Here is an 8,922-nt window from a genome sequence, read left to right on the forward strand (position 1 = left end):
GTTTAATAAATCTCTGTTTCTTGTTTGTTAACTTGAAATAAGCCTCTGGTGTCTCATTTCTTCTGAGGTAAAATAAGTAAAGGGGACTAAGAAGGAGAAAAATTGAAACAGCAAATAAAACATTGTCGAAGGCTTTCACGGTGAGAGTTCATTGGTTCTTGTAGGTTATCCGGGCTGTGTAACCGTGGTCTTGGAATTTTCTTTCCTGACGTTTCGCCAGCAACTGTGGCAGGCATCTTCAGAGTAGTAACACTGAAGGACTGTCCTTCAGTGTTACTACTCTGAAGATGCCTGCCACAGTTGCTGGCGAAACGTCAGGAAAGAAAATTCCAAGACCACGGTTACACAGCCCGGATAACCTACAAGAGCAAATAAAACATTCTGGCAAACAAACCAGCAAGTGGTCTCCCTCTCCTTTAGTACTCACGCACAGGGGATCTAACTTTCGAAAAGGAAGGAATATGGAGTAGAACCTGCTGCAAAGAATGTAAGAGTTTAAAGGTTGCTTACAGGTTTAATTATTAAAACCAGCACATTGAATGGTACCCAGAAAGAAATAGGCCACCACGGCTATTGTTTTAGCTCAGATATAATATGGTCCCACTGGCTCACTGCCAGAGTAAGATGAAAGCCCCCTATTTTGCACTAATTGAAGCATCTGGCCTGTCTTCAAAGACAGCTCCATGGTCAGTACATTACAGTTGTACAATCTGGAGATTATCAAAACATGTGTCACAGTGGTAAAGTTATTATTCTCTAAATGCAGCCATAGTTGTAATAGCCAAAGAAGGCACTTAAGGCTATACAGCCAGCAGAAAATCTAGACACAGTGTTGAATGCACTGAAATTAGTCACCTGGTTCTTTAAGGACTGACTGCATGCAGAAGAGAAGCCCCCCCCCCCCGTTCTTTAGCACCTGCTAGCTTGGATTGAACATCAGTTAATTCAACCATACATAGTCCTCCACCCTTGCCATACCCCTGGCTCAAAACTCCCACTGCCATATCTGGCTCTGCTGCAAAGGAGAAACAGTGCTAAGTATTATCAACATACCGATGAAACCCTCTCAGATAACTTTTCCCATGTAGACGTTTGCATAAAATGGAAGACAAAATGGGACCTTGCAGGGTTCTATAGGAAAATCCCACAGGTTAAAGAAGAAGAAGAAGAAGAGTTGGTTTTTATATGCTGACTTTCTCTACCACTTAAGGAAGAAACAGCTGGCTTACAATCACTTTCCTTTCCCTTCCCCACAACAGACACCCTGTGAGGTAGGTGGGGCTGAGAGAGCTCTAAGAGAGCTGGGACTAGCCAAAGGTCACCCAGCTGGTTTCATGCAGAGAAGTGGGGAAACCAATCCAGTTCACCAGATTAGCGTCCGCCGCTCAAGTGGCGGAGTGGGGAATCAAAGCTGGTTCTCCAGATTAGAGTCCTAACCACTGCTCTTAACCACCACACCATGCGGGCAGCTCACTGCACCACTTTCAAGAATCTATCTGACACACAGGAGGAGAATCGCTGCAGCATCAGGTCTCCAATTCCCAGCACAGTTACCGATTCCAAAAGGTCACCCCAACTAATGGAACTGAAAGCACGTCGCAGTGAGTTTGTCATGCTTTCCTGAGTTCAGCTTAAAACTCCTAATTGTTCACTGTCCCCAGAGAAAAATGAGGTGACTAACAGCCCGAGCAGGAACCTTGTGGGAGACAAGAAGTTTGAAGCTAGATGAAGGAGAAAACCACCAGGCAGGGAAAGAGTTAAATACCTCCATTATCCACTTCTGCACTCTTAAGCCACCTTTCCTTTGAAGAAGGGACTGTGGGTTCGGTGGCATATCTTTGTTTATAAAATGTAAATTTGGTTGTAACTACGCACAGGAATGCTTACTTATTCTTACAAAATTTGGCCTGTTTCTAGCTCTTTTGTAGCTTGACCTCACCCGTGGTACTGAGACAGGGGACAGGTGGGATCTTAATACCACTGACAGGGAGCAACACCTTGATGCTGGGGTCTGACCTGCATTTTTCATCTTGATGCTGGGGTCACACCTGAACGTGAACGCACACCTTCTTGTCCACATGAGGTCCAAAGGTGCTTCGTTCGTGGTCTTTGCAAAAGGATGTTCGGAAAGATAACCACAAATCTGGGGGGGACACAGAAGTAGGAAAAACATCCTGTGGATGCTCCTCAATGTTGCACTGCTGAAAGAAAGCCAAAGCAGAGCAAAACACCCATGTGGAAACAGCTTTGGATCTTGAAGGGCAGCTGCTAGCTTGCAAGCTTTAACTACTGAAACTGTTGTAACCTATTCTGGATCTTTGAGACTATTACGTATGTGTGGGCGAGACATGAGACCGGAGACGGCGTTCCAACAGCAACTGCTTTATTAGTGAACAGGAACAAGAACTGGAGAACTGTGCCCACAACCCCGGCTTATATGCCAACCCAGCCACTCGGGGCCACGCCCCCTCAGTCCGTGATTGGGCGGCTACAATTCAAAAGAACCAATAGATCGTGCGGGATCAGGAGCCTGGAGAAATCCAAGCTCGCCCCGCTGGCAGCTTCCCGCTGCATGCATAACAGAGACAAAGAGGGATATCTACTGCAAATAAAAGAAGGATATTCTGTTGTCTTCCACAGATATCCAGAGGAACTCCTCCATTGATTCCCCTTCCTTGGTCAGGGTCCCCATTTCTTCCTATCTGCCCTTTTTGTCCCACTGCATCTTCTGCTCCCTTTGGGATTATCTCTCACCTGTTTTCTAAGGATTGGTTTGCTCTGGACTAGCTATACCAGAGAACACTTAATTTGAAGAACTGGGCATTAGGCTAAAAGTAATGAAGCTATACATTAGGACTCTGCAAAGTACAGGCATGCCTCGGAGATATTGTGGGTTCGGCTCCAGACCCCCCCCCCCCATAAAGCGAATATTGCAATAAAGTGAGTCGCATGATTTTTTTTGTTTCCCAGTGCATATGAAGGTTATGTTTATACTATACTGTAGAGTCCATTAAGTATGTAATAGCAGTATGTCTAAAAAAATAATGTACATGCCTTAATTAAAATACTTTATTGCTAAGAAATGCTAACCATCATCTGAGCCTAAAGTGAGTCATAATTTTTTTATCTTGCCTCGATGTTGATGGCTGCTGACTGTAAAAAAACACAATATCTGCAAAGCACAATAAAGTGAGGTATGTCTGTAAATGGTTTTACTGGGTTGTCATATGTAAATCGTCATGGTATTACTGCAGTTTGAACTGTTTAGATCCACTGTCTTGCGCTTATGTTTCAATTTCCCCATTTTCCATATTCTATAACTGTTAGGGTAATAAAGTAACTTACTAGTTAAGACAGTGCTTGCTCTCCTTCTACCATTCCCTTTTCAGAGATTTATTGTGAAAAACTGGGACCAGTATAGACAACAGACCTAGAACTTATGTTTAAGTTCTACACATGTAGGTGCTTTAGATGTGACAGGTCAGACCCAGGAACTGATTTGAGTAACAATGCAGCCTGCAATTCTACACTAGGGCCAATTCATGCTTCTTTTTCAGGCAATATGAATAGCAGGCTTTGTTGAATTGCCACTTGTAAATATATACTTACAATATATTTGACTGACCATTTGTTATGGACTTTAGATGATTTGTTCTAAGTTTCAATTCTGAATTGTGAAGAATTGTGAACAATTATTATTAATTTGTATATTTGAACTGCATTATTACACTGTATTAGAATTTATTCACTGTGAGCCTCACGCTGTCCTTCTTCTTTACCAATCATACCGATTCACAGCATAGGTGGTTTCTTTTTTGGAACCGTCTGCAGGGCACAACACCCTGGCTTATACGCTCAACCCAACCACCCGGAGCCACACACTCCAAGTCTGCAATTGGCTGGCAGTAGTCTATTGTCCAATGGGAACTCCGGGGCAATCCAAGTCCGTGATCGGGCGGCTTTAGACTACTGTCCAATAGGAACACACAGGCGAGGAGCCTGAAGCAGACCTAAAGCTCAACATGAGCCTTGCATACATTACAAAACAACCATAGAATGCCTAACATCATTCAACAAACATGAGGATTGCATAACATGTAAAGAGACCATTCGATATCAATATCATTATGGCTTTTAAAAAGCATATCTCTTTAGCTCTCTTATATCCCTTTATGCATGATCATTTTCTTTCACTAGTGAACTGCGTTGCTAAACTAAGCCTTTCTATTATTTTCAATGATTCGGAATTGGCTTCTGAATATACATTTGGGAAAAACAATAATATCTTCCTTTAGGCCCCAGAGTGATATGTTTCCCATAACTGCAGCTTCCGAGAACCTCTTTGTTCTTGTGACAAAGCAGCGTATACCCATCCTGCAGAGCTTGCTGTTTACATGCTGAGCTGGAAAAATCTGGCCTTTACTTTTCTTCTTCCTACATCTACAATATATAACTAAAATGAAACTACAGAAAGATTTAAAAAGGAGAGATTTTATCTTCTTGAAATATATCTTGTCGCAATCCGAAATCTTTGGAGACCATTTAAAGTAATGAGCAATCCAACCATATATGGGAAACAACCACTGAGTCACATGAATGGCATTTGATTAGCAATGAGAATGCCACCTTTCCCCAGGCTGAATTCTACTTGTGTTTCACATATTTCCTCTCCTTAAAATGCTTCTCTAAAACTGCCATTGCACTGAGGTAATGAGTCACACCAGATTCTGAATCTATTGAGAATGTTCCAAGCTGACAGGATTGCAGATCTGATCACCTTGCTAGTCCCCAAAAGACCTCTGTAAAAAAAAAAAACCCCAACAAAAACAACAATTCTAAGGCAGTCTGTTAGTGAACAGAACTAGTTATAGAAAATAAATTATTGTTCTCTGTAACAAGGTGCACAGAAGCTGGTATGTGATCTCAGAAGAAGCACATTTCTGCTCCAATATACTCAATTGGTTGACTGTGTTATGAAATTAATAAGGGAGAAAGGTTATGTTGTTGAGAAGAAAAAGAGCCTTCGGAGCTCTTAACAAGAAACTGAATTTCTGATTAGATCAACTCATACATTTTTTGAAATACCAGCCATAATAAGAATTTGGCCTAATTCCAAAGGCAGGATTGTAGAGGTACCCGAGTAGTATCTAAAGCAGGGGTGGGAACCTTTTTCCTGCCAAGGGCCATTTGCACATTTATAACATCATTTGGGGGCCATACCAGGTGTAGATCTCCTGGTGGTGGGGGGGAGAGGCTAGGGTTGCCAAGTCTCCGGCCACCACCTGGAGGTTGGCAACCCCAGGGGAGCCACGCAGAGAAGGCCTGGAGGGCACCCCCGCTCCTCCCCCACTACCAGGCGGGAAGGCAGCCAGGGGTGGGCCCGAGCAAACAAGGCGCCAGGGGGCGCAGCCCACAGTCGATCAGCAAGGGAGGAAGGAAAACAGAGAAAGAGGGAAAGGGAGAGAGGGAGAAAGAAATGGAAAGAGGGAGAAAGAAAAGGACGTAGAGAGAGAGACAAAGAAAGAGACAGAAAGAGAGGGAGAGAGAAAAGCCTGCCCCCCCCCACACACACACCCGCCGGCCCCACACGACCTGGCCCCAGGCTCCATGCCCTCCCACCCCCAGAGTGCACAAAAGGCCCCCCAAAGCCTGATCGGCTCCTGCGCGCATGCTTTCCCCTGGGAGCCGCGGGCCTCTTTCCCCCTCTCGCTGCTCAACAGCTGACAGGCAGCAAGAGGGGTTTACAGTGTGCCCTGGCGTTCCTGCACGCTGCAGCTATAGGGGGCAGCCTTGGGGGAAGCGTCCCTCCCCCTCCTCTCGCCGACCAACAGCCATCAGTCGGCGAGAGGAGGTCCAAAGGGCTCCGCAGTGCCCCTGCAAGCCGTGGCCCCAGGAACACCCTCAAGGAGGGCCGCCCTGTGCCTCGCCTCCGTGGCGAGGCCCCAGAGCTCCCGAGGGCCACAAAAAATGTCCTCAGGGGCTGCATACAGCCCCCGGGCCTGAGGTTCCCCATCCCTGATCTAAAGGCTACCGTCTCAGCTACATTTATTTATTAGATTTCTAACTTCACAAAATTTGGAGCAGAAAGGGATAATCTCTGGGCCCTTGTATGGAAAAATCTGCCAATAAGCCTCTAATGAGATGGTTGAAAACCCTGGTGCAGAATTGACTTCTATGATGCATGCAACACTGTAGATGGTCACTCCCGCAGTCATTTTCTTCTATTGGGATACGGCCCACATGGCTGAAAGTGGTTACAATGAGTTCTGAATCATCATATGAAGCAAGTAAAAGAGTATGTGGTGCAGCTGCCTGATTGCACCAAAGCGGATTTCCTTTTAGTTGTGGCCGGTTTTACACATTCATTCAATACAAGCAATCTGTTTAAAACAATGGGGCTATACATTTCTAAGCTGGAAGGCTTGTAATTCATGGGATCCTCTATAAACTTTGCATGGAGCAAGAGATACTTGTCTGGATCTCTCCAGAGCAAGTGATCTGATTGGGATGCCAGCCTCCAGGTGGGACATGGGAATCCCCTGGTGTTGCAGCTCTTCTCCAAACTACAGAGGTCAGTTCCCTTGGAGAAAATGGATGCTTTAGAGGGTGGACTATGTGGCATTGTACCCCATTGAGGTCTCTGTCCTCCCTAGGCTCCACCCTCAAATATCCTGGAGTTTTCCAACCAGGATCTGGCAACCCTACCCCTCCCCATACCCTGCCCGTGGCCGGGGGAACCTGGAAACCCTAACTACCAATCAGCTGAGCCTCAGGGCAAACTCACTTCAGAGATGCTCACTACAGTTTCTTCAGCAGCCGGTGCTTACAAAATGAGAATTTTTACAAACAGGCACCTCTGCAGGACTTCATCATGCTAGCCACAGACCAAGCACTCATGCAACATCTCCCCCAGGTTTGGGAAACTGCACTGCTGTGCCAGGTGTTGCAATTTAGCAATAGATATAGAAAGACTTTCTTTTGGGTCCTGATCGTGCTCTTAGAAGGAATTATATTATGCTGTTTTAGATAATAGTTGTGAAAAATACTTTTTTAAGATAGTCAGGAGCATCAGCTGGTTGAGCTGCTGCTAACAGACCCTGGGCTGAGTCAAAGGAAAATTAATAATATAGTGAGCTTCCTGTGTGGGTCAGTAATGTCATTGGCTGCTATGTCAAACTCCAGACAAGCTATATAGTTTTCCCACCAGCTGGGGGCATGCAGGGTTAAATTCTTTGATATGCCCTTGGCTAGCCTTAGATCACAAGATTGCTTCACTGACCCAAGTGCTCTGAAGTGATTTCTGCTCAGCCCGGAACACTGCTTAAGCCAAATTCAAGTAACTCGTACTTTCTCCAGTCTCCGGGGCACCTCTGTGTTCCTCAAAAGGATCTAGTCCTCACCGCCACTGTTAAATATCATGAATTGGAGGCCACAGAGAAGGTTCATAACCTGCAGGAACTTAATTTTAAAAGGTAAAGGTTCCCCTGTGCAAGTACCTGGTCATTCCTAACCATCACATCCCGACATTTACTAGGCAGACTTTGTTTGCAGGGTGGTTTGCCAGTGCCTTCCCCAGTCATCTTCCCTTTACCCCCAGCAAGCTGGGTACTCATTTTACCGACCTCGGAAGGATGGAAGGCTGAGTCAACCTTGAGCCGGCTACCTGAAACCAACTTCCGTTGGGATCGAACTCAGGTCGTGAGCAGAGCTTGGACTGCAGTACTGCAGCTTACCACTCTGAGCCATGGGGCTCCTAACCCACACGCAAAATGTCAAGAGGAAACCAGGAACTAAACTGTCTGCTAGCAAGAGCCAAACCAAACTGCAAGTGAAACTGTTCTTAGCTAAGAAGCTTAATTCAAGCACTTTCTTGTATGGGGAAGCTGGGAACCTTTCTCCACTTTGGCTTCCCTTGTCCATCAAAGATTTGCTTCTTAGATATTCTGATAATCCTTTCTTCTATGGGAATAACTGATGGAAACCTTGAAGGCATGCCTTTACTATTAAATAACTTTAGAAGAGAAATGTTTTTATTATGTTGAAGGCTCTACTTATTATAATACCTATTGAGAGACCTAACCTCACTGAATTTGTCTAATGTCTTCTAATGGTGTTCTCAGGTTAGATTGAAATGCCATTCTTTACAACTGGAATGCTGCTATTCAGATATTTCAGAGAGTATCCTGAATTCTCTTGCCCATAAAATCTACCCAAGAGGCCCTGTTTGAGATTCCCTTTATCAGTAAAATTAGACCAACAGGGGGAGAGTTGGAGATAGGGATGTGAGACAAAGAAGGGCTTTCTTGATTATGGTTCTGATGCTATGCAATATGCACCCAAAGAAACCTATTAGTGCCAAGAAAATCTGCTTGTTGTAGAAAAGCATGCACTATGTTCCAACAGGATTACAGTTTAAGGAGTTTAAAAATATCCAGTTCATATTTTAGTGGGCTTTTTTGTTGTTTACTATTTAATATGGATTTTTATGATGTTATGATCTTTGTAAGCTGTTGTCAATCAATAGGAGAGCCAAGGTATACTTTTTAATAAAGTAAAATTTAAAACAGTGTATTAAAGTTGTTTCACAGTTGCTGGAGTTATTTAAATAAACCTCTGATCATGCACAAGGGCCAGTCAAATGATGCCTCTCTGAAATGGACCCATGGATACAATGTTTGCTGCGGGTGCCTGACCAAGAGCATCAATGGCTGCAGCCGAGAAAGAACTGAGGGTAGCTCTCTTGTGCCAGACCTTGCGAGCTGCTGAATTAGCTCTTGTGTCTGAAGAAATGAGCTCTTACTGTTACAAACTTCTGCTGGAATAATTTTTGTTAGTTTTTAAGTTGCTACTGGACTGTTATTTAATTTTGATTTAGCACAGAAGTTAATCTGATTGGGTCTCTGGTAAGGACACAGATTTCTC

General features: G+C 44.4%; 1 protein-coding gene across 1 annotated transcript in view; it reads right to left on the reverse strand.

Moving 5' to 3' along the window:
• The window catches only part of ATP5PO (ATP synthase peripheral stalk subunit OSCP), a 169,791-nt gene extending 164,180 nt beyond the window's left edge, over positions 1-5,611 (reverse strand). Inside the window, exon 1 of the mRNA XM_056858141.1 lies at positions 5,606-5,611. The gene's annotated coding sequence lies outside the window, so the exon portion shown is untranslated. The remainder of the gene's footprint in view (positions 1-5,605) is intronic.
• Between the last annotated feature and the right edge of the window lie 3,311 nt (positions 5,612-8,922).

Source organism: Euleptes europaea, chromosome 12, assembly GCF_029931775.1.
Source record: "Euleptes europaea isolate rEulEur1 chromosome 12, rEulEur1.hap1, whole genome shotgun sequence".
In the NCBI taxonomy this organism is placed as follows: domain Eukaryota; kingdom Metazoa; phylum Chordata; class Lepidosauria; order Squamata; family Sphaerodactylidae; genus Euleptes; species Euleptes europaea.